Source organism: Pseudophryne corroboree, chromosome 9 (assembly GCF_028390025.1).
Source record: "Pseudophryne corroboree isolate aPseCor3 chromosome 9, aPseCor3.hap2, whole genome shotgun sequence".
Taxonomy (NCBI): domain Eukaryota; kingdom Metazoa; phylum Chordata; class Amphibia; order Anura; family Myobatrachidae; genus Pseudophryne; species Pseudophryne corroboree.
Genome location: NC_086452.1, coordinates 476073111 through 476098590, shown reverse-complemented (window position 1 = coordinate 476098590; position 25480 = coordinate 476073111). Strand labels below are relative to the sequence as shown.

Sequence of the window (25480 nt, the reverse complement as noted above, 5' to 3'; positions counted from 1 at the left end):
GACAGCAGACTCTGCCAGAGGGGTGAGACTGGCAAAACCATTTCGGGATAGTCCAGGGTCAATGCCCCCCCCCCCCCCCTCCTCCCTCCCTTTTATCTCATGCAGTAGGGTTTCTATTTTTTTTTACAAATACAGTCTCATTATTTAATAGCCACACCTGATACAGTGTTATATGTAAAATATAACACTACGAGTATATAACCGTAAAATAAAATATAACACTACGGGTATATATCCGTAATGTAAAATATAACACCGCGGGTATATATCTGTAATGTAAAATAGAACATTACGAGTATATATCTGTAATGTAAAATATAACACTATGGGTATATATCTGTAATGTAAAATATAACACTACGGGTATATATCTGTAATGTAAAATATAACACTACGGGTATATATCCTTAATGTAAAATATAACACTATGAGTATATATTCGTAATGTAAAATATAACACTACGAGTATATATCCGTAATGTAAAATATAACACTACGGGTATATATCCGTAATGTAAAATATAACACTATGGGTATATATCTGTAATGTAAAATATAACACTACGGGTATATATCCGTAATGTAAAATATAACACTACGAGTATATAGAAGGAGGAGCCAGTTCACACTCTTTCAAAGTCTTAAAGTGCCCATGTCTCCTGCGGATCCCAACTATACCACATGGTTCTAATGTGACCCCAGCATCCTCTAGGACGTATGAGAAATATAACACTATGAGTATATATCCGTAATGTAATATACATCCGTAATGTAAAATATAACATTACGAGTATATATCCAGAATGTAAAATATAACACTGTGAGTAGATATATGTAATGTAAAATATAACACTACAGGTATATATCCGCAATGTAAAATATAACACTACCAGTATATATCCGTAATGTAAAATATAACACTACCAGTATATATCCGTAATGTAAAATATAACACTACCAGTATATATCCGCAATGTAAAATATAACACTACCAGTATATATCCGCAATGTACAATATAACACTACCAGTATATATCCGCAATGTACAATATAACACTACCAGTATATATCCGCAATGTAAGATATAACACTGAGTATACATCAGTAATGTAATATATATCATATATATATTGACAATGAGCCCCTCACCATCATCATTGCAGTAATAAATGGGGGACGCTTGAAGTTTGCCTGTGATGTCATCAGGGGCTGGGCCCCCTCCTCCTGTGTGGGAGGGGCCACGTGTCAGTTTGAAGCTGCAAGTTTCACAAGGGGGCTGTAAGTGCGGAACACATGGAGCAGCCAGTGTCCTCCTGATCTCTCTGCGAGCGGAGGCATCTGCCTGTGTGTGGGGAGAGGAAGCATTCTGCCAGCACAAGTCCTGCAACATTCAGGTAAGAGCATGGGGAGCCTGCACCTGGGGGGAGGATTGTATTCTGCAATGTGCAATATATGCAGGTGGATAACTGATCTGCAGAGCTGACAATCTAAGGGAACAGATACAACATAAGGCCATCAATGAGATGGAGACAGCGTTATATTAGCATTTATTACATCTCAGAGCATTAACCATTGCACCGCCATAGTCTGCTGTGAGGTTAGCATTGCAGGTTGAACTGAAGCCTCTTATATAACCATTACATCCATTAACCGATTCATGGCCCAAGCAGAGACTCCTGGGGTCACAGGTTCCTAAATTCAAGTCACCCCCCCCCCCCCCCCCCCATCAGCAAATCATTTCCCTACAATCATGTAGCATGCCCTCCAGCTCCCATCCCTATTCTCTGCGCTGTGCGCCCAGGGACCGAAGGGTTAATTCCCAGAGTATTTCTGGATGTACAATGCGAGATGCTATTTTGGCAGAGATTTTTGTCACCTACCAGCTGAGTGTTCCAGACAGATTTGTGAAGGAATTAGGTCTGCTCTCCTGGGGGAGACCTCTCTCTCTCTGCTGCTGCCTAATTGCCTCCAACCCCCTTCCCCAGACCCGCCTCTCACCCCCACTGTGTGCTGTAACCTGGGGGCACATCCATCCAAATTCCCCAACCCCACAATAGTAACTGTGCAGCAAGTTTCTTGCAATAGAGACACACTGAAATAAGTATGTAGGTTAGCTTGGCGGCAGTGCACAGATTTGTATGGGGCGTCTGTGGTCGAGTTCTGCGCAGTTCTGAAGATTATACAAATCCCTTTAGTGCCATGGGCTTCGGGCATCATATTCCTCTGCACGTTATGAAATTGTTCTGTGCGCTCTGCAGTTGCTCTGCTAGCAGGATTGCTCTGCGGGATGTCTATGAAATTCTCCTCCGTGTCATGAGATTATTGTGGTTTTGCAGTGTGCTATGAATCTCCCCCCATTGTGATATGAACCCTGAAATTGCGCAGCATGCCCCTGTATTTGTTATGTGATCTCGCTCTGCGCCCTGTGAGGCTCGGAGCAATTCCTCTGCGTTCTATATATAACTTCTGCAGACTTCTCCTGTCTGTTGTTATACTGGGAGAACAATTCCCTCCATGCTGCCTAGTGTTGGTGTAGGGTGTGAGCTACAGTATAGTCTAGGTGCTGGGTTATTACAGTCCACACCCTGCTTATAATACCACGCCACCCCGGGCCAGGTGCTGCTCCCCCGTGCCCCACTCACCTGTGCCCCACTCATCCCTCCAGCACTTGGATACTCAGACTGTCCTTGTTTAGTTCCCTGTCTCTCTGGTACATTGAGATGAATGTAGTGAAGTAACGTCGCCGTCTGTCCACCTGGAAGATGTGGGATTGACCATCGTACGGGCTGGTCAGACTCAGGTGCTGCATGGAGTTTGTTGCAGCAGAGTCTTCTGTCACCAGATATGGGATTTGTCCGGGGTCTCAATCGCGGTCCCCAAGGCACTCCAACTGTCCAGGGTGCTTGGCCACAGGTGACTTAATAAGCCCTTCAGTCAATTTGATTTAACCATCTGCTGAGCCATGGATATACCTGACACCTGGACCGTTCCGGTGTCCTGAGAACCTATGGACTAGTCTCTAGTTATGCGCAGTGGCTTTCGGCTGAGCATAACTGGTAACAATACGTCCAGCACCTCGCTGCTGCAACATATTGCTATGGGATAAGGCACCTACTACTCCTTGTATACATAATAACCCACCGAACGCGCTGCGGTGAGTGCGCCATGCTGGGATAAAGCACAGCGCTGATTCTCCATCATATGTTATGCTGATGGCTGAGTTCTGGATTTCTACCTCACTTTCCACAATGACCTTTTCCTGAATAGACTGTGGTTCTGCTTCCCCTCAGTATATGAGTCTGTATATTGCGGGAACGTGCTCTGAGCTTCTAGATTCTCAGAGACGTGTTTGCTCTGCAGAAATGCTCTGCACACAGAATGGTGCGGACTTCACGTAGCTTCGTATGCTGTTTGGAATCACTATTTGCTACAGGAGTGTGTTTTATATATACGGGTATGGAAAGCACAGTCAGGTGTAATGCAGGAATGACTCACGCCATTTACGTAACTCGCTGCAATTCCTCACTTCTGTAACCTGCATTTCTGTAAACTGGTAATCTAAGGGGGAGAATAACACGTCACACTCCTCTCCTTCTGCACACGTGTCGGCAAGCAGTGCATTACAAGCCGACACATTGATTTATAAAGTATTAATCAGAATAATTAAACAGTGTAATTCTCGCCATGTCCGTAAAACGAAACAATAAACCATCACACCTGTATTATAGTAGCCGGGAATCCTGTTTATATTAAAGGAACAATTAGATATCGTTCCAGCATGGCGGCGCACAATCTCGGGGGGTAACCTGGCACCACTGATCATATCTGTCCTATCTACAGTGTCTATGTATCTACCCCTCCAAACCTCAGCCATCTGCCTCGTAAGCCGTAGGTATCTGCTGGCGCTATATAAATAACTGTTAATAATAATATAGTTGAGAAGACATGTAAAGAAATTGTTACACGGAATAGACAGACACCCCCCTAACACACACACCACCTCCTTGTACATACTCAGCTAATACAAATGACAATATTACAGAAAACATTATCTATAGATTGTGCCCCGAGCAGTAAGAGTCCGGGCATCTGTGAGCCCCCCTCCTGTGTTCCCCGGTGTAGGGAGATGTTTTTGTCTGGAAGTTTGAGATGAATAAGAAACGTTTCCTTTCAGCAGATGGCAATTCCGGTCTGTTCTGTTCTGGGAAAAGCAGTGAATATTGGAAGTACTTTCCCTGTGCGCTCTCAGATTGGGGAGCATTCTCCGTACTTTATCAGACCACCCACAGGTCAGCGTTACCCCCCTAAGAAGAAACAACCTTCGGCAGAGACGGATAAGGCACAAATTTATCAATTATCGGGTTTTACACACGGTTATTGTAATGTCTTATTGGCGCTATCACTATTCAGTCAACAAGAACTTAAATACCATCCGAATGTATTAATCTCTACACCCACAGGATCAGCGGCCTCGAAAAGAGTCCGTCCCTGCGATGTGCTCGGAGCCACTTCAGCCGCGTCTACTGACCAGGCATGCGCTGCGGCCATTGCCGGGGAAGGCTGGGGTAACACCGGTTGCACAACCCTAGTTACAGCCCTGTCTACATGGGTATGGCATCGTACCCGCGCAGCTGGGCACACAGATATTTGGGTACTGAGCACATAACACCTAGTGGACGGTGACACACTGCGATGCATGGAAACTAGAACGCATAAACAAAACTGCGCTCACCTCGTGTTTGTGTGTGCTGACTGATACAGGGGCCTGGGATAACATCCCAGGAACGCTCCGATCTCCAGGTGGGACTTACCACCACCACGCAGTCAGATGAACGGGCACGTGACCCGAATTAACTTTTACCTGGATACTGGAGCGTTCAGTGACTGTGATAGCGCTTATTTGTCCCACCTTCCATTCCGCCGCCCCCTCCCCTTTCTTGTGCGTTAAGGTGCATACACACGGTGCGACGTTTGCTTATGATTTTGACTAATATATATATATGGGTGTGGTCCATCAAATCGACAGTATCTAGGTCGACAATGTTTAGGTCGACCACTATAGGTCGACAGTCACTAGGTCGACATGGATGGAAGGTCAACAGGGTTTCTAGGTCGACATGTGCTAGTTCGACAGGTCTAAAGGTCGACATGAGGTTTAATTTTTTTTTGGGTGTCGTTTTCTTCGTAGAGTGACCGGGATCCCATATTAGTGCACCGCGTCCCCTCGCATGGCTCGCTTCGCTCGCCATGCTTCGGGCATGGTGCCTTCGCTCCGCTACCACTTCGCTCGGCACAGATTACCGTTCCAATCGTAGTCCACGTGCATCGTTAAGTATGAAAAAATTCCAAAAAAGAAAAAAAATGTGAAAAACTCATGTCGACCTTTAGACCTGTCGACCTAGCACATGTCGACCTAGAGACCCTGTCGAACTTCCATCCATGTCGACCTAGTGACTGTCGACCTATAGTGGTCGATCTAAACATTGTCGACCTAGACAGTGTCGACCTTCAGACTGGATCCCATATATATATATATATATATATATATATATAGAAATAAGAAAGGTTAGCACGTATTGAACCGTGTGTACACAGCTTGCGATACGATGCGCGCTCCCACGGGGTCGGCATCGCAAGTAAAAATGCAGGCATGGCAATTTTTACGATATTGTGTACTTTCTAGTATAGCCAAAATCGCACATAGCCAAAATTGCAAGTAAAGATAGTCAGTATCTGCGGTTCTAGGCTGCGGGGAGTTCAGGGGAAAATGGTCACTTCTGTTATTCTTACACTAACGCTACATTGTAACACATTAGGGGGGTCATTCCGAGTTGATCGTAACTGTGCTAAATTTAGCAAAGCTACGATCATCACACTGACATGTGGGGGTACGCCCAGCACAGGGCTAGTCCGCCCCGCATGTCAGTCCAACCCCCCCTTGCAAAAGTGCAAAGGCATCGCACAGCGGCAATGCCCCCCGTTCGGTCCGGCCACGCCTGCGTTGGCCGGACCAAACCCACGAAATGGCGGCCATTTCCGCCCCCTCCCGCCCAGCGATCGCCTCTGCCTGTCAATCAGGCAGAGGCGATTGCATTCCTGCTACAGCCTTCGGCCGTCTGGCATGCGCCAGCGCACTACGGCGCCGGCGCAGTAGGGACCCGTTCGCTCTGCTGCGTTAAAACGCAGCGAGCGAACGGGTCAGAATGACCCCCATTGTTTTTAGAATAAACATTTACTAAACAAACATCAGTTTCTTGTTTGCTCACCATCAAACGAAAGGCTTCTACTTCCCATTCACCCCAAATGATCTCAAACTGTTTTATTCCCCCTCCCCAATCCTACGGGGGGCCTTATCAGTCAACACACAGACCCAGGGGGTGAGTGCAGAGTATTGTCTATCCATGCAGATTGTGGGGAGGGTGACAAACTTGTCTGCACCCCAACACATCACAGTGTTCGCACCCCGTACCCTTTTACATACAGTCCAGCACTGCAATAAGGGTCACATATGGCGCCTTGCTGGGTGCAGTGGTGCCACGGCATGGCAGATCACTACATACAGTAGGCAGATACACAACCATCCCACTATCCAGGACCTTCTCCCTGAGCGTGGCCGCTGCCAGGATCTCTCACATACATGTTAGGTGTCCATTACCGGTGGGCTCTCCCCTCCCCCACTGTCTCTGATCTTTAGCCGTGTCAAGGTGGTTACAGGTAGATGACACGAAACATGAATGATATCGGCTGATGATTTCCCCTGAACTTCCCGGAGTCCCGGACAAACAATATTGTGCGCACACACTGAGCGCTTTTAACAAATGACCAGTGATATACAGGAGTCATCTGACGTTACCAAATTGTGGGTTTTCAGCCTAATTCAACATGTCGTTCGTTGTTTGTAACGTGCACACTGGATGATAGCCAGAAGTGACCTGCCTGTACAGATGACAGAAAACCTCGTTACCAACACACAGGAGCGCGCACCGTTGACGATATAGGGCCTAATGCAGACCTGATCACTGTTGTGCAAAATTGCACAGCGGCCGATTATCGGACGACTGCGCATTGCGTACGGATCATAGTGCGCAGGCGTGAGGCCAGACTGCAAAAAAATCCTGCGTTTTCCTTGATTGCTAGGTGAACGCAGGCTGACTGACAGGAAGTGGGCGTTTGTGGGTGGTAACTCGGCGCTTTCTGGGAGTGTCAGGAAACACGCAGGCGTGGCCAAGCGTTGTCAGGGCGGATGTGTGACGTCAGCTCCGGCCCCGATCAGCCTGTCTGTATCGCACGGTAGGAGTAAGTCCTGGGCTGCGCACAGACTGGAAAATCATTGGATGGTGAGCGAGTTGTGAACGGATTTGCAGCTGGCCGGCGTATGCAAAGCTTTTCGCACGACGTACGCAGACTTGCACGGGGTGGAGTTTCACTCTGTCTGGGCGGCGACTATCCGATCGCATACCTCTGCAAATTCCCAGAGGAGCGTTCAGGCCTGAATTAGGCTCATAGTGCGCAGACCAATGACGATTTGCCAAAAATGCTGTTTAGAAATGTAAGAATCGGCGATATCGCTGAAAAGTCACCTCGTGTGTACCCAGCGACTCCCAGGGGCGTGGGCCAGCTCTCCCCCCTTACAACAGCCTCCGCCCATCAATCTCAGTGACGTGGGACACTTTCTGGGGTACCTTACTTACACCGCGCTCCCCCTCCTCCTGTCTGTAGCTCATGACCGATGCCTTGTCCCCCCTCCAAAATAGATCTGACAGCATCGCATGCCATACAGAAACCTACGGGGGTTGCAGCTGCTGCCGGGAATGGAGATATACGAGATACATGGGGGTGATCCTAAATATTAGCGGGGTTTCGGGGGAATACGCCGCAGATATTTAATGGTAAATGGGCCCCTCAACCTCGTCACTGTTATGATTCCCGTACTCCAGACCAGATGAGATCTTATGGCAGAGGTCTGAGTACTGGAAAGATATGCTGGTTACGGGAGCAGGAAAGCCTAGTAACCCCTGGCGCCCTAACTCCGTTGTCTCGCCCGTGTTATCAGAAATCCCCTGCGAGACTATGGTTGCTTGAGCCCATGGCAGCCGCGTTCGAAGGGCGGATTATGTCTGCCCAACCCCGATGCCCCCTCAGGTCTTAATGGGAGACAAAGGGAAATCCGAGACAGGGTGATAACAAGGGGCCCTCTGACTAAGCAACCAGGCCAGGGGTTACAAGCTATCTAACTTAACCAAAAGTATGTGCGGACAAACCGCCAGGGAAAAGGACAACCAAAGATCCACTGATCCGTTACTCCTATCCAGCACCGCTGGATACCAGAGTGGATCTGTGGGAGCGGAATCCTCCGCAAAAGCTCCGGAACACAATAAAACTAAATAATAAATAGTAAGCGGTCAGGCCGCAACACACGGCTACGCCGCGACTCACGAACACCACTGGATGTTAAAGGTGCTCGGTAGGACTCCAGGAAAGATGACAAATTCCGAGTACTGGATCACTGAGGACAGGAACAACCGAATAGAGCAGGACTGGAAACTCTCTGTAACAGACACAGCAAACAGGAAGCTATCACCGGCGTCTGTGAGAAGTCCAGAGAGTGCTTTTATTTAGAACCCCTCCAATCCGGATCCAGACAGGGTAGCAACGGGGAACGCGGTCCGACAGTGGCGTCCCCGTTGCTATGGTCAGAGCGGATCCGTGCGCCCGGCGTCTAGCGTTGCTAGGGAGCCGGCGGCTGTCTGCCTGCGGCGTCCCTAGTTGCTAGGCGCCGGGCCGCACTGACGGGCGGACCCTCGGCGCCTAATAGTCACGGGGATGGCCAATGAGAGGGTCCGGAAATGCCATCGCGGCCCTTGTGTATATAGGGAGCGCTCGTCTCCTGGGGAAAATCCACCATATCTGTACGTTTCTCTATCAGCGCAGAACGTTCCACTTGCCAATTACTGATCACATCTCCTGTATTAGACAAAGATCGGACCCTAAATATCGCTATTCTCCAATAGGCCTCATACATGCACAGAACCACACGGTATCCATAGGGTCATTGTATAGTCTGACACGCCAAGTACAGTATGTTACACAGTATCACATGAGAGAGACATACGTCACATGCACATCAGGTGTAGAGCACATGGGGACACATTTACACGGGCAATATGGTGAGAGTACGACGGTTAGACTGTCCTACATTCAGCGTCTTGGGTCCACGCAGTAGGAACGTAGCAGATACATTATTGATGCTGAGCGAGGTGAGGTCACTGCGGGGGAACGCTTATGAATATTCATGGCTTGGTGCTGGATTTATTGCATGTAAGCAGATACGTCTTGTTGTAGCACACCTCAGCACATATTCCGGGTCCTCAGCACATATTCCGGGTATTGAGCACATATTCCACGTCCTGCTGCACCCCTTCAGTGGAATGCGCTCCCCCGCTCCATTAGACTCTCCCCGACCTGCAAAGCTTCAAACGGGCATTGAAAACCCACCTATTTATCAAAGCGTACCCCTCCAATGTATAACCTAGTCCTGAGGCTGCTCCTCCATCCCCATGCCCCATGCCTTGGACATCTCTGCTTTGCTCGCATACCACCATCAGGCTTCTTTCTACCTGCTTGCTTGCACCTCATGTCATCTGTCTGTTGCCCCTCCCCACTAGATTGTTAGCTCTTCAGAGCAGGACCCTCTTTCCTCTTGTCTAAGCCCTCTTCTTGACACATTTCACTCAGCGACCATCTTTACCTGCTTTCTGTCCTGCTGGTAAAGGCTCATCTCTATCTATGGCCGCCAGCCCCTAGTAGTACAATGATTACTCCTTCGCTACTTTCATCTAAGCTGTATTATGTTTTGAGAATTGTGTTGCTCTTTGTTACCTGCACTCCATTTTTGTTATTAATTTACTGTTATGCTAAGTTTTGTCTCCCTGTACTGTCCTTTGTACGGCGCTGCGAAACACTTGTGGCGCCCTATAAATAACATGTAATAATAATAATATTCCGCATCCTGAGCACATATTCCACGTCCTGAGCACATATTCCGGGTCCTGAGCACATATTCCGGGTCCTGAGCACATATTCCGGGTTCTGAGCACACATTCCGGGTCCTGAGCACATATTCCGGGTCCTGAGCACATATTCCGGGTTCTGAGCACATATTCCGGGTCCTGAGCACACATTCCGGGTCCTGAGCACATATTCCGGGTCCTGAGCACATATTCCGGGTCCTGAGCACATATTCCAGGTCCTGAGCACATATTCCGGGTCCTGAGCACATATTCCGGGTCCTGAGCACATATTCCACATCCTCAGCACATATTCCGGGTCCTGAGCACATATTCCGGGTCCTGAGCACATATTCCATGTCCTGAGCACATATTCCGGGTCCTGAGCACATATTCCGGGTCCACATTCCGGGTCCTGAGCACATATTCCATGTCCTGAGCACATATTCCGGGTCCTGAGCACATATTCCGGGTCCTGAGCACATATTCCGGGTCCTGAGCACAATATTCAATGTCCTGAGCACATATTCCGGGTCCTGAGCACATATTCCACGTCCTGAGCACATATTCCGGGTCCTGAGCACATATTCCGGGTCCTCAGCACATATTCCACGTCCTGAGCACATATTCCACGTCCTGAGCACATATTCCACGTCCTGAGCACATATTCCACATCCTGAGCACATATTCCGGGTCCTGAGCACATATTCCGGGTCCTGAGCACATATTCCGGGTCCTGAGCACATATTCCACGTCCTGAGCACACATTCCGGGTCCTGAGCACATATTCCGGGTCCTGAGCACATATTCCACGTCCTGAGCACATATTCCACGTCCTGAGCACATATTCCACGTCCTGAGCACATATTCCGGGTCCTGAGCACATATTCCGGGTCCTGAGCACATATTCCGGGTCCTGAGCACATATTCCACGTCCTGAGCACATATTCCACGTCCTGAGCACATATTCCGGGTCCTGAGCACATATTCCGGGTCCTGAGCACATATTCCGGGTCCTGAGCACATATTCCACGTCCTGAGCACATATTCCATGTCCTGAGCACATATTCCGGGTCCTGAGCACATATTCCGGGTCCTGAGCACATATTCCACGTCCTGAGCACACATTCCGGGTCCTGAGCACATATTCCGGGTCCTGAGCACATATTCCACGTCCTGAGCACATATTCCACGTCCTGAGCACATATTCCACGTCCTGAGCACATATTCCGGGTCCTGAGCACATATTCCGGGTCCTGAGCACATATTCCGGGTCCTGAGCACATATTCCACGTCCTGAGCACATATTCCACGTCCTGAGCACACATTCCGGGTCCTGAGCACATATTCCGGGTCCTGAGCACATATTCCACATCCTGAGCACATATTCCGGGTCCTGAGCACATATTCCGGGTCCTGAGCACATATTCCACGTCCTGAGCACATATTCCACGTCCTGAGCACATATTCCGGGTCCTGAGCACATATTCCGGGTCCTGAGCACATATTCCGGGTCCTGAGCACATATTCCACGTCCTGAGCACACATTCCGGGTCCTGAGCACATATTCCGGGTCCTGAGCACATATTCCGGGTCCTGAGCACATATTCCACGTCCTGAGCACATATTCCGGGTCCTGAGCACATATTCCGGGTCCTGAGCACATATTCCACGTCCTGAGCACACATTCCGGGTCCTGAGCACACATTCCGGGTCCTGAGCACATATTCCACATCCTGAGCACATATTCCGGGTCCTGAGCACATATTCCACGTCCTGAGCACATATTCCACGTCCTGAGCACATATTCCGGGTCCTGAGCACATATTCCGGGTCCTGAGCACATATTCCGGGTCCTGAGCACATATTCCACGTCCTGAGCACATATTCCACGTCCTGAGCACATATTCCGGGTCCTGAGCACATATTCCGGGTCCTGAGCACATATTCCACGTCCTGAGCACATATTCCACGTCCTGAGCACATATTCCACGTCCTGAGCACATATTCCACGTCCTGAGCACATATTCCACGTCCTGAGCACATATTCCAGGTCCTGAGCACATATTCCGGGTCCTGAGCACATATTCCGCACATATTCCAGGTCCTGAGCACATATTCCGGGTCCTGAGCACATATTCCGGGTCCTGAGCACACATTCCGGGTCCTGAGCACATATTCCGGGTCCACATTCCGGGTCCTGAGCACATATTCCATGTCCTGAGCACATATTCCGGGTCCTGAGCACATATACCGAGTCCTGAGCACATATTCCGGGTCCTGAGCACATATTCCACGTCCTGAGCACATATTCCGGGTCCTGAGCACATATTCCGGGTCCTCAGCACATATTCCACGTCCTGAGCACATATTCCACGTCCTGAGCACATATTCCACGTCCTGAGCACATATTCCGGGTCCTGAGCACATATTCCGGGTCCTGAGCACACATTCCACGTCCTGAGCACACATTCCGGGTCCTGAGCACATATTCCGGGTCCTGAGCACATATTCCACATCCTGAGCACATATTCCGGGTCCTGAGCACATATTCCGGGTCCTGAGCACATATTCCACGTCCTGAGCACACATTCCGGGTCCTGAGCACACATTCCGGGTCCTGAGCACACATTCCGGGTCCTGAGCACATATTCCGGGTCCTGAGCACATATTCCACGTCCTGAGCACATATTCCACGTCCTGAGCACATATTCCACGTCCTGAGCACATATTCCGGGTCCTGAGCACATATTTCGGGTCCTCAGTACATATTCCACATCCTGAGCACATATTCCGGGTCCTGAGCACATATTCCATGTCCTGAGCACATATTCCATGTCCTGAGCACATATTTCGGGTCCTGAGCACATATTCCACGTCCTGAGCACATATTCCGGGTCCTGAGCACATATTCCGGGTCCTCAGTACATATTCCACATCCTGAGCACATATTCCGGGTCCTGAGCACATATTCCATGTCCTGAGCACATATTCCGGGTCCTGAGCACATATTCCGGGTCCTGAGCACATATTCCACGTCCTGAGCACACATTCCGGGTCCTGAGCACATATTCCGGGTCCTCAGCACATATTCCACGTCCTGAGCACATATTCCACGTCCTGAGCACATATTCCACGTCCTGAGCACATATTCCACGTCCTGAGCACATATTCCGGGTCCTGAGCACATATTCCGGGTCCTGAGCACATATTCCGGGTCCTGAGCACATATTCCACGTCCTGAGCACATATTCCACGTCCTGAGCACATATTCCGGGTCCTGAGCACATATTCCGGGTCCTGAGCACATATTCCGGGTCCTGAGCACATATTCCACGTCCTGAGCACATATTCCATGTCCTGAGCACATATTCCGGGTCCTGAGCACATATTCCGGGTCCTGAGCACATATTCCACGTCCTGAGCACACATTCCGGGTCCTGAGCACATATTCCGGGTCCTGAGCACATATTCCACGTCCTGAGCACATATTCCACGTCCTGAGCACATATTCCACGTCCTGAGCACATATTCCGGGTCCTGAGCACATATTCCGGGTCCTGAGCACATATTCCGGGTCCTGAGCACATATTCCACGTCCTGAGCACATATTCCACGTCCTGAGCACACATTCCGGGTCCTGAGCACATATTCCGGGTCCTGAGCACATATTCCACATCCTGAGCACATATTCCGGGTCCTGAGCACATATTCCGGGTCCTGAGCACATATTCCACGTCCTGAGCACATATTCCACGTCCTGAGCACATATTCCGGGTCCTGAGCACATATTCCGGGTCCTGAGCACATATTCCGGGTCCTGAGCACATATTCCACGTCCTGAGCACACATTCCGGGTCCTGAGCACATATTCCGGGTCCTGAGCACATATTCCGGGTCCTGAGCACATATTCCACGTCCTGAGCACATATTCCGGGTCCTGAGCACATATTCCGGGTCCTGAGCACATATTCCACGTCCTGAGCACACATTCCGGGTCCTGAGCACACATTCCGGGTCCTGAGCACATATTCCACATCCTGAGCACATATTCCGGGTCCTGAGCACATATTCCACGTCCTGAGCACATATTCCACGTCCTGAGCACATATTCCGGGTCCTGAGCACATATTCCGGGTCCTGAGCACATATTCCGGGTCCTGAGCACATATTCCACGTCCTGAGCACATATTCCACGTCCTGAGCACATATTCCGGGTCCTGAGCACATATTCCGGGTCCTGAGCACATATTCCACGTCCTGAGCACATATTCCACGTCCTGAGCACATATTCCACGTCCTGAGCACATATTCCACGTCCTGAGCACATATTCCACGTCCTGAGCACATATTCCAGGTCCTGAGCACATATTCCGGGTCCTGAGCACATATTCCGCACATATTCCAGGTCCTGAGCACATATTCCGGGTCCTGAGCACATATTCCGGGTCCTGAGCACACATTCCGGGTCCTGAGCACATATTCCGGGTCCACATTCCGGGTCCTGAGCACATATTCCATGTCCTGAGCACATATTCCGGGTCCTGAGCACATATACCGAGTCCTGAGCACATATTCCGGGTCCTGAGCACATATTCCACGTCCTGAGCACATATTCCGGGTCCTGAGCACATATTCCGGGTCCTCAGCACATATTCCACGTCCTGAGCACATATTCCACGTCCTGAGCACATATTCCACGTCCTGAGCACATATTCCGGGTCCTGAGCACATATTCCGGGTCCTGAGCACACATTCCACGTCCTGAGCACACATTCCGGGTCCTGAGCACATATTCCGGGTCCTGAGCACATATTCCACATCCTGAGCACATATTCCGGGTCCTGAGCACATATTCCGGGTCCTGAGCACATATTCCACGTCCTGAGCACACATTCCGGGTCCTGAGCACACATTCCGGGTCCTGAGCACACATTCCGGGTCCTGAGCACATATTCCGGGTCCTGAGCACATATTCCACGTCCTGAGCACATATTCCACGTCCTGAGCACATATTCCACGTCCTGAGCACATATTCCGGGTCCTGAGCACATATTTCGGGTCCTCAGTACATATTCCACATCCTGAGCACATATTCCGGGTCCTGAGCACATATTCCATGTCCTGAGCACATATTCCATGTCCTGAGCACATATTTCGGGTCCTGAGCACATATTCCACGTCCTGAGCACATATTCCGGGTCCTGAGCACATATTCCGGGTCCTCAGTACATATTCCACATCCTGAGCACATATTCCGGGTCCTGAGCACATATTCCATGTCCTGAGCACATATTCCGGGTCCTGAGCACATATTCCGGGTCCTGAGCACATATTCCACGTCCTGAGCACACATTCCGGGTCCTGAGCACATATTCCGGGTCCTCAGCACATATTCCACGTCCTGAGCACATATTCCGGGTCCTGAGCACATATTCCACGTCCTGAGCACATATTCCGGGTCCTGAGCACATATTCCGGGTCCTGAGCACATATTCCACGTCCTGAGCACACATTCCGGGTCCTGAGCACATATTCCGGGTCCTGAGCACATATTCCACATCCTGAGCACATATTCCGGGTCCTGAGCACATATTCCGGGTCCTGAGCACATATTCCACGTCCTGAGCACACATTCCGGGTCCTGAGCACACATTCCGGGTCCTGAGCACACATTCCGGGTCCTGAGCACATATTCCACGTCCTGAGCACATATTCCACGTCCTGAGCACATATTCCACGTCCTGAGCACATATTCCGGGTCCTGAGCACATATTTCGGGTCCTCAGTACATATTCCACATCCTGAGCACATATTCCGGGTCCTGAGCACATATTCCATGTCCTGAGCACATATTCCATGTCCTGAGCACATATTTCGGGTCCTGAGCACATATTCCACGTCCTGAGCACATATTCCGGGTCCTGAGCACATATTCCGGGTCCTCAGTACATATTCCACATCCTGAGCACATATTCCGGGTCCTGAGCACATATTCCATGTCCTGAGCACATATTCCGGGTCCTGAGCACATATTCCGGGTCCTCAGCACATATTCCACGTCCTGAGCACATATTCCACGTCCTGAGCACATATTCCACGTCCTGAGCACATATTCCACGTCCTGAGCACATATTCCGGGTCCTGAGCACATATTCCGGGTCCTGAGCACATATTCCACATCCTGAGCACATATTCCGGGTCCTGAGCACATATTCCGGGTCCTGAGCACATATTCCACGTCCTGAGCACATATTCCACGTCCTGAGCACATATTCCATGTCCTGAGCACATATTCCGGGTCCTGAGCACATATTCCGGGTCCTGAGCACATATTCTGGGTCCTGAGCACTACCCCTAATCCCTAACCCACTTTACCCGTAACCTGACCCTAAACCGCCCACCCACCCCCCGCGGCTCACCGGTGTGAAGTCCCAGCACTTTTTCGTTTGGGGGCCGGGCACAGGCATTACGATCCATGTTGGGATCCAGGCATCAGTATTTTTCCGAGCAGCGACGGGATTCTGGCGTTGGTATTCCGACTGCCGAGATCTTGAACGCCAGTCTCCTGACCACATCCCAGTCACTCATTACCATATTATCCCTTTAAAAACGGGACGCTCATGGATTACACAGGTTCTATGGCTGATTAAAACCAGGTGACCTGCAGGCTTGACGTCAGGCAGCCCCAGAACCTGTATAATCCATGTGTCCTGGTTTAATTGGATAGTATGGTAAGCCTACTCAGGGGGGGAGGGGGCATTAGGGTTCATCAGCAGCATGTGTCTTTAGCTCTCTAGCTTTTAGCATACGTATTCCGTTCCTGCCTCAGTGGAGCTTGCAGTCTATTTTCCTTACCACCACTTGGGAGGGACGCATACACACTTGGGCCATACTTGCCTACCTGACCCTCTCCATGAGGGAGAAAATGCTCTGTTCCTGGACTTTCCTGGTAATGTATGATTGCCATCACCTGTGGTGAGCTGGGTAATTGATAAGAAAGGTGTTTCACCACAGGTGATGGCAATCATACATTACCAGGAAAGTCCAGGAACAGAGCATTTTCTCCCTCATGGAGAGGGGTAGGTAGGCAAGTATGACTTGGGCTCATTTTGTCATTAACCAATTAACCTACCAGTATGTGTGTGGAGTGTAGGGGAAATTTGGAGGAAATCCATGGTGACATGAGAGAACATACACACTCCACACAGATAAGGCATGGGAGGGAACTGAACTCAAACAGCTCAGTGCTGTGAGGCAGTAAGCTAGCCATTGTGCCACCGTGCTGCTAGCAGGTAATGGTTAGCAATTTCATTAACCTCTGCCTCTCCTATGTGTTGTGAATGTTACTATATAAGCACCTAGCTGATGCCTCCAGTATACAGTGTATATTATTGGTCCACTCTGAGAAACCTCATTATCACATTATCAGGCATTGAAGGGAAATGCTCAGGGGTCTATGGGGGTAATTCAGACCTGATCGCAGCAGCAAATTTGTTAGCTAATGGCCAAATCCATGTGCACTGCAGGTGGGGCAGATGTAACATGTGCAGAGAGAGTTAGATTTGGGTGGGTTATTTTGTTTCTGTGCAGGGTAAATACTGGCTGCTTTATTTTTACACTGCAATTTAGATTTCAGTTTGAACACACCACACCCAAATCTAACTCTCTCTGCACATGTTACATCTGCCCCACATGCACTGCACATGGTTTTGCCCATTTGCTAACAAATTTGCTGCATGAACAGGTCTGAATTAGGCCCTATGTACTAAGCATCAGTGATAGTACAGTGTGATCTGTCCCCATAACTCACCAATAAGATGTGGCAGGGCTGGTGCTCGGCTCCCTGGCAATGCTGGCTGGCTACAGTGAAGCTTTGCCAGGCCAGTGTGGGGGCACAGGTACCCAGCCTGCCAATGCATGAACATGCCGTAGACTGGCAGCACGGACTCCGGTGCCACTTATCATAAAAAAGTAGAAAGAAAATGTTTAAAGATGAGAGAAAGAAATGAGCACAGAATGCTATATAATGCGTCATTTTCTGCTGGCTGCCGTGACTGTCACCATTGTTAGATGGCTGTAGAAGGATTGCAGTGATACATGTAAAGCATGGGGATCGCCGGCAGTACCAGGACAACCAGGCTATACCTATCTCTGCACTCCTGTATGATCTGTGGCCAGAGGAGGACGATTTCTACTAACACTGAGGAAGCGCTAGATGGGGGAAGCGCTAGATGAGGGGAAGCGCTAGATGAGGGAAAGTGGAAGCGCTAGATGTGGGAAGCGCTAGATGAGGGAAAGTGGAAGCGCTAGATGGGGGAAAGTGGAAGCGCTAGATGGGGGAAGCGCTAGATGAGGGGAAGCGCTAGATGGGGGAAGCGCTAGATGGGGGAAGCGCTAGATGAGGGAAAGTGGAAGCGCTAGATGGGGGAAAGTGGAAGCGCTAGATGGGGGAAGCGCTAGATGGGGAAAAGTGGAAGCGCTAGATGGGGGAAGCGCTAGATGGGGGAAGCGCTAGATGGGGAAGCGCTAGATGAGGGGAAGCGCTAGATGGGGGGAAGCGCTAGATGAGGGAAAGCGCTAGATGGGGGAAAGTGGAAGCGCTAGATGGGGGAAGCGCTAGATGAGGGGAAGCGCTAGATGGGGGAAAGTGGAAGCGCTAGATGGGGGAAGCGCTAGATGAGGGGAAGCGCTAGATGGGGGGAAGCTCTAGATGGGGGAAGCGCTAGATGAGGGGAAGCGCTAGATGGGGGAAAGCGCTAGATGGGGGAAAGTGGAAGCGCTAGATGAGGGGAAGCGCTAGATGAGGGGAAGCGCTAGATGGGGGAAAGCGCTAGATGGGGGAAAGTGGAAGCGCTATATGGGGGAAGCGCTAGATGAGGGGAAGCGATAGATGGGGGAGAGTGGAAGCGCTAGATGGGGGAAGCGCTAGATGAGGGGGAGCGCTAGATGGGGGAAGCAAAAGATAGAGGGAAGCGCTAGATGGGGGGATGTTCTAGATGGGGAAGCGCTAGATGGGGCAAGTACTAGATGGGGCAAGTACTAGATGGGGGCAAGTGCTGGATGGGGGCAAGTGCTAAATGGGGCAAGTACTAGATGGGGGGAAGCGCTAGATGGGGGGACGTGCTAGATGTGGGGAAGCGCTAGATGTGGGGAAGCACTAGATGGGGAAGATCTAGATGGGCGGAAGTGCTAGATGGGCAGAAGCGCTGGATGGGGGGGAAGCGCTAGATGGGGCAAATGCTAAATGGGGCAAGTACTAGATGGGGGGAAGCGCTAGATGGGGGGACGTGCTAGATGGGAGGAAGTGCTAGATGTGGGGAAGCACTAGATGGGGGAAGTACTAGATGGGGAAGATCTAGATGGGCGGAAGTGCTAGATGGGCAGAAGCGCTGGATGGGGGGAAGCGCTAGATGGGGGGAAGTGCTAGATGGGGGAAGCACTAGATGGGGAAGTGCTAGATGGGAGGAAGCGCTAGATGGGGGGAAGCAGAAGCACTAGATGGGAGGAAGTACTAGATGGGAGGAAACGCTAGATGGGAGGAAGCGCTAGATGGGAGGAAGCGCTAGATGGGAGGAAGCGCTAGATGGGGGGAAGCGCTAGATGGGGGGAAGTGCTAGATGGGAGGAAGTACTAGATGGGGGAAGTACTAGATGGGGGAAGTACTAGATGGGGAAGTACTAGATGGGGGGAAGTGCTAGATGGGGGGAAGTACTAGATGGGAGGAAGTACTAGATGGGGGAAGTACTAGATGGGGGAAGTACTAGATGGGGGAAGTGCTAGATGGGGGAAGTGCTAGATGGGGAAGCGCTAGATGGGGGAAGTGCTAGATGGGGGGAAGCAGAAGCACTAGATGGGAGGAAGCACTAGATGGGAGGAAGCGCTAGATGGGAGGAAGTGCTAGATGGGAGGAAGTGCTAGATGGGAGGAAGTGCTAGATGGGGGAAGTGCTAGATGGGGGAAGTACTAGATGGGGGAAGTGCTAGATGGAAGTGATAGATGGGAGGATGCGCTAGATTGGGGGAAGCACTAGATGGGAAGAATCACTAGATGGGGAAGTGCTAGATAGGAGGAAGCACTAGATGGGAGGAAGCACTAGATGTGGAAAGCGCTAGATGGGAGGAAGCACTAGATGTGGAAAGCGCTAGATGGGGGGAAGTGCTAGATGAGGGGAAGTGCTAGATGAGGGAAAGTACTAGATGAGGGGAAGTGCTAGATACTAGATGTGGGGAAGCACTAGATGTGGGGAATCGCTAGATGTGGGGAAGAGCTAAATGGGCAGAAGCGCTAGATGGGAGGAAGCACTGATGGGTGGAAGCGCTAGTTGGGGGAAGAACGAGAGGGAGGGAGCATTAGATGGGAGGAAGCGCTATATAGGCAGAAGCGCTAGATGGGGATAAGTGCTAAATGGGGGAAGCGCTAGATAGGCAGAAGGGCTAGATGGGCAGATGCGCGAGATGGGAGGAAATACTAAATGTGGGGAAACGCTAAATGGGAGGAAGCGCTAGATAGGCAGCAGCACAATATGGAAGGAAGTGCTAGATGGGAGGAAGTGCTAGATGTGCGGAATCGCTAGATGGGCAAAAAAGCTACACAGGCAAAGCACTAGATGTGCGGAATCGCTAGATGGGGGAAGCGCTAGATAGGCAGAAGTGCGAGATGGGAGGAAGCGCTAGATGGGTGGAAGCGCTACATAGGCAGAAGCACGATACGGGAGGAAGTGCTAGATAGGAGGAAGTGCTAGATGGGCAAAAAAGCTACACAGGCAAAGCACTAGATGTGCGAAATCGCTAGATGGGGTAAGCGCTAGATAGGCAGAAGTGCGAGATGGGAGGATGCGCTAAATAGGAGTAAGCGCTATTTGGGTGGAAGCACAAGATGGGGAAAGCATTAGATGAGGGAAGCACTATATAGGCAGAAGCACTAGATGGGGATAAGTGCTAGATGAGGGAAGCGCTAGATAGGCAGAAGCAAGACATGGGAGGAAGCGCTAAATGGGAGGAAGTGCCAGATGGGCGAAAAAGCTAGATGGGGAAAGCACTAGATGTGTGGAATCGCTAGATGGGGGAAGCGCTAGATAGGAGGATTTCGCTAGATAGAAGAAAGCACTAGTTGGGGGGAAACATTAGATGAGAGGAAGCTCTAGACAGGGGGAAGAGCTAGATGGGAGGAATCTCTAGATGGGAGGAATCTCTAGATGGGGGAAAGCACTAGATGGGAGGAAGCGCTAGATGGGAGGAAGCGCTAGATGGGAGGAAGCGCTAGATGGGAGGAAGTGCTAGATGGGAGGAAGTGCTAGATGGGAGGAAGTGCTAGATGGGGGAAGTGCTAGATGGGGGAAGTACTAGATGGGGGAAGTGCTAGATGGAAGTGATAGATGGGAGGATGCGCTAGATTGGGGGAAGCACTAGATGGGAAGAATCACTAGATGGGGAAGTGCTAGATAGGAGGAAGCACTAGATGGGAGGAAGCACTAGATGTGGAAAGCGCTAGATGGGAGGAAGCACTAGATGTGGAAAGCGCTAGATGGGGGGAAGTGCTAGATGGGGGAAGTGCTAGATGGGGGGAAGCAGAAGCACTAGATGGGAGGAAGCACTAGATGGGAGGAAGCGCTAGATGGGAGGAAGTGCTAGATGGGAGGAAGTGCTAGATGGGAGGAAGTGCTAGATGGGGGAAGTGCTAGATGGGGGAAGTGCTAGATGGGGGAAGTACTAGATGGGGGAAGTGCTAGATGGAAGTGATAGATGGGAGGATGCGCTAGATTGGGGGAAGCACTAGATGGGAAGAATCACTAGATGGGGAAGTGCTAGATAGGAGGAAGCACTAGATGGGAGGAAGCACTAGATGTGGAAAGCGCTAGATGGGAGGAAGCACTAGATGTGGAAAGCGCTAGATGGGGGGAAGTGCTAGATGAGGGGAAGTGCTAGATGAGGGGAAGTACTAGATGAGGGGAAGTGCTAGATACTAGATGTGGGGAAGCACTAGATGTGGGGAATCGCTAGATGTGGGGAAGAGCTAAATGGGCAGAAGCGCTAGATGGGAGGAAGCACTGATGGGTGGAAGCGCTAGTTGGGGGAAGAACGAGAGGGAGGGAGCATTAGATGGGAGGAAGCGCTATATAGGCAGAAGCGCTAGATGGGGATAAGTGCTAAATGGGGGAAGCGCTAGATAGGCAGAAGGGCTAGATGGGCAGATGCGCGAGATGGGAGGAAATACTAAATGTGGGGAAACGCTAAATGGGAGGAAGCGCTAGATAGGCAGCAGCACAATATGGAAGGAAGTGCTAGATGGGAGGAAGTGCTAGATGTGCGGAATCGCTAGATGGGCAAAAAAGCTACACAGGCAAAGCACTAGATGTGCGGAATCGCTAGATGGGGGAAGCGCTAGATAGGCAGAAGTGCGAGATGGGAGGAAGCGCTAGATGGGTGGAAGCGCTACATAGGCAGAAGCACGATACGGGAGGAAGTGCTAGATAGGAGGAAGTGCTAGATGGGCAAAAAAGCTACACAGGCAAAGCACTAGATGTGCGAAATCGCTAGATGGGGTAAGCGCTAGATAGGCAGAAGTGCGAGATGGGAGGATGCGCTAAATAGGAGTAAGCGCTATTTGGGTGGAAGCACAAGATGGGGAAAGCATTAGATGAGGGAAGCACTATATAGGCAGAAGCACTAGATGGGGATAAGTGCTAGATGAGGGAAGCGCTAGATAGGCAGAAGCAAGACATGGGAGGAAGCGCTAAATGGGAGGAAGTGCCAGATGGGCGAAAAAGCTAGATGGGGAAAGCACTAGATGTGTGGAATCGCTAGATGGGGGAAGCGCTAGATAGGAGGATTTCGCTAGATAGAAGAAAGCACTAGTTGGGCGGAAACATTAGATGAGAGGAAGCTCTAGACAGGGGGAAGAGCTAGATGGGAGGAATCTCTAGATGGGAGGAATCTCTAGATGGGGGAAAGCACTAGAAGAGGGGAAGGGCTATATGGGCGGAAGGGCTAGATGGGATGAAGTGCTAGATGGGGGAAAAGCTAGATGGGAGGAAGCTCTAGATGGGGTAAGCGCTAAATGGGCGGAAGAGCTAGATGGGGGGAAAAGCTAGATGGGGAAGAGCTAGTTGGGTGGAAGCGCAATATGGGGAAGAGCTAGATGGGCAGAAAGCGCTAGTTAGGGGGAAGCAATAAATGTAAGCGCCAGATGGGGGTCCCCACACAGTGAGGATGACATCCGGCAGAAACATTGCTCCTGAAGAGAGAATGCAGAACATCTTGGTATTAGAAAGTAACCCTACTTCCCCCACACCCTCTCCCCAGATAATGATGGCACTGCTGAGCTTGTGCCCAATCCTTTGCCATCGCTCCTGATGGTTACAGGAGCATCACTACTGAGCATTACAGAAATCGGAAGCGGAGCAGTTTTCTCCCAGCAGGGACCTGGCTCAGTATGAGGGGCTGATTTGTCTAATTGGATCTTTCCTGGAAGCTGTCAGGTCCATGACACCTGTCCTCACTTCTCCGAGGTATGACGAATATGATCTTTCCTAGGCACTGCTCCATATACCTTGTAAATAGCGATGCATCTGCTGCCACCGGCACCCACTTGGAAGTCAGAAGAACCCTGAGTATTTGGGAAGCCTGTTTCTCTGAGAGAAGCTTATTTCTGCTAACTCCATATTTTGTGCATTCCTGCAATAAAGGTCTTGCGTAAGGAAGTCCCTGAAACCACTTATGTTGTGGCTGCCATCAAGCCCAAATGCTCATCACTACAAAGATATTTCTCTGTCATGAATCCAAAACCATGCCTAGAAGAAAGGAACCCGGTCCTAGAAGTTTCTTTTCCTCTGGAGAATCCCGAATGCTGGTATATTCCATTTACAGTTTACTTAGGAAAATACATGAGTATGACCCTGACGATGCCAAGCTAAACATGAAGTATCTACTTTCTGCCTCGTGTCTGGAGGTCATCACAGCCCCGAGCTGCTGTTTGGCCTCACGCAAGCCCACTGCGCTGGTGATGAACCTCTCTGCTGTAACGCCTGTTCTCCAATGAGAATAATATATTCAGGGACACAATGTACTTGTCCATTTCCAGCAAGGAAGCCACCTGCTATCAGAACAGCCATACTGAGCAACCCAAGGTCTACTGCTGCCCTGCATTACACCGTTATGGAAGCAGGAACATTGCAGGACATACATTGTCTCATCTAGAAAAGCACAAACAATAAAGTATCACCAGCTTCATGTCTAACTGATAATGAAACCATGCGCACACTAGTAGACGTGTAGGACCTCGGGCACACTTGGAACACGGGTGCACTGGTAGATGTGCAGGAACATGGGCACACTGGGAACACGGGTGCACTAGTAGATGTGCAGGAACACAGGCACACTTGGAACACGGGCGCACTGGTAGACGTGCAGGAACACGAGCATATTGGGAACACGGGTACACTGGTAGACGTGCAGGAACACAGGTACACTGATAGATGCAGGAACACAGGTACACTGGTAGGCGTACAGGAACACGGGTACACTGGTAGACGTACAGGAACACGGGCACACTGGTAGACGTGCAGGAACACAGGTACACTGGTAGACGTGCAGGAACACGGGTACACTGGTAGATGTGCAGGAACACGGGTACACTGGTAGACGTTTAGGAACACGGGAACACTGGTAGACGTACAGGAACACGGGTACACTGGTAGACGTGCAGGAACACGGGCACACTGGTAGACGTGCAGGAACACGGGTACACTGGTAGACGTGCAGGAACACGGGCACACTGGTAGACGTGCAGGAACACGGGTACACTGGTAAACATGCAGGAACACGGGCACACTGGTAGACGTGCAGGAACACGGGTACACTGGTAGACGTGCAGGAACACGGGTACACTGGTAGACGTGCAGGAACACGGGTACACTGGTAGACGTGCAGGAACACGGGCACACTGGTAGACGTGCAGGAACACGGGTACACTGGTAGATGTGCAGGAACACGGGTACACTGGTAGATACGCAGGAACACGGGTACACTGGTAGACGTGCAGGAACACGGGTACACTGGTAGAGGTGCAGGAACACGGGTACACTGGTAGATGTGCAGGAACACGGGTACACTGGTAGGTGTGCAGGAACACGGGTACACTGGTAGATGTGCAGGAACACGGGTACACTGGTAGATGTGCAGGAACACGGGTACACTGGTAGATGTGCAGGAACACGGGTACACTGGTAGATACGCAGGAACACGGGCACACTGGTAGATACGCAGGAACACGGGTACACTGGTAGATGTGCAGGAACACGGGTACACTGGTAGATGTGCAGGAACACGGTTACACTGGTAGATGTGCAGGAACACGGGTACACTGGTAGATGTGCAGGAACACGGGTACACTGGTAGATGTGCAGGAACACGGGTACACTGGTAGATGTGCAGGAACACGGGTACACTGGTAGATACGCAGGAACACGGGCA

At 50.5% G+C, this 25480-nt stretch overlaps 1 protein-coding gene across 3 annotated transcripts in view; it reads left to right on the top strand.

Annotated features, from left to right (window-relative positions):
* The first annotated feature begins 1256 nt into the window (after positions 1-1256).
* CAMKV (CaM kinase like vesicle associated) overlaps positions 1257-25480 on the top strand; it is a 188152-nt gene continuing 163928 nt past the window's right edge. For 2 of the 3 annotated variants that reach the window (XM_063941408.1, XM_063941406.1), the window contains exon 1: positions 1260-1394. The gene's annotated coding sequence lies outside the window, so the exon portion shown is untranslated. Of the gene's footprint in view, positions 1395-25480 lie in introns of all 3 variants that reach the window. The other variant, XM_063941407.1, reaches the window with a different exon arrangement.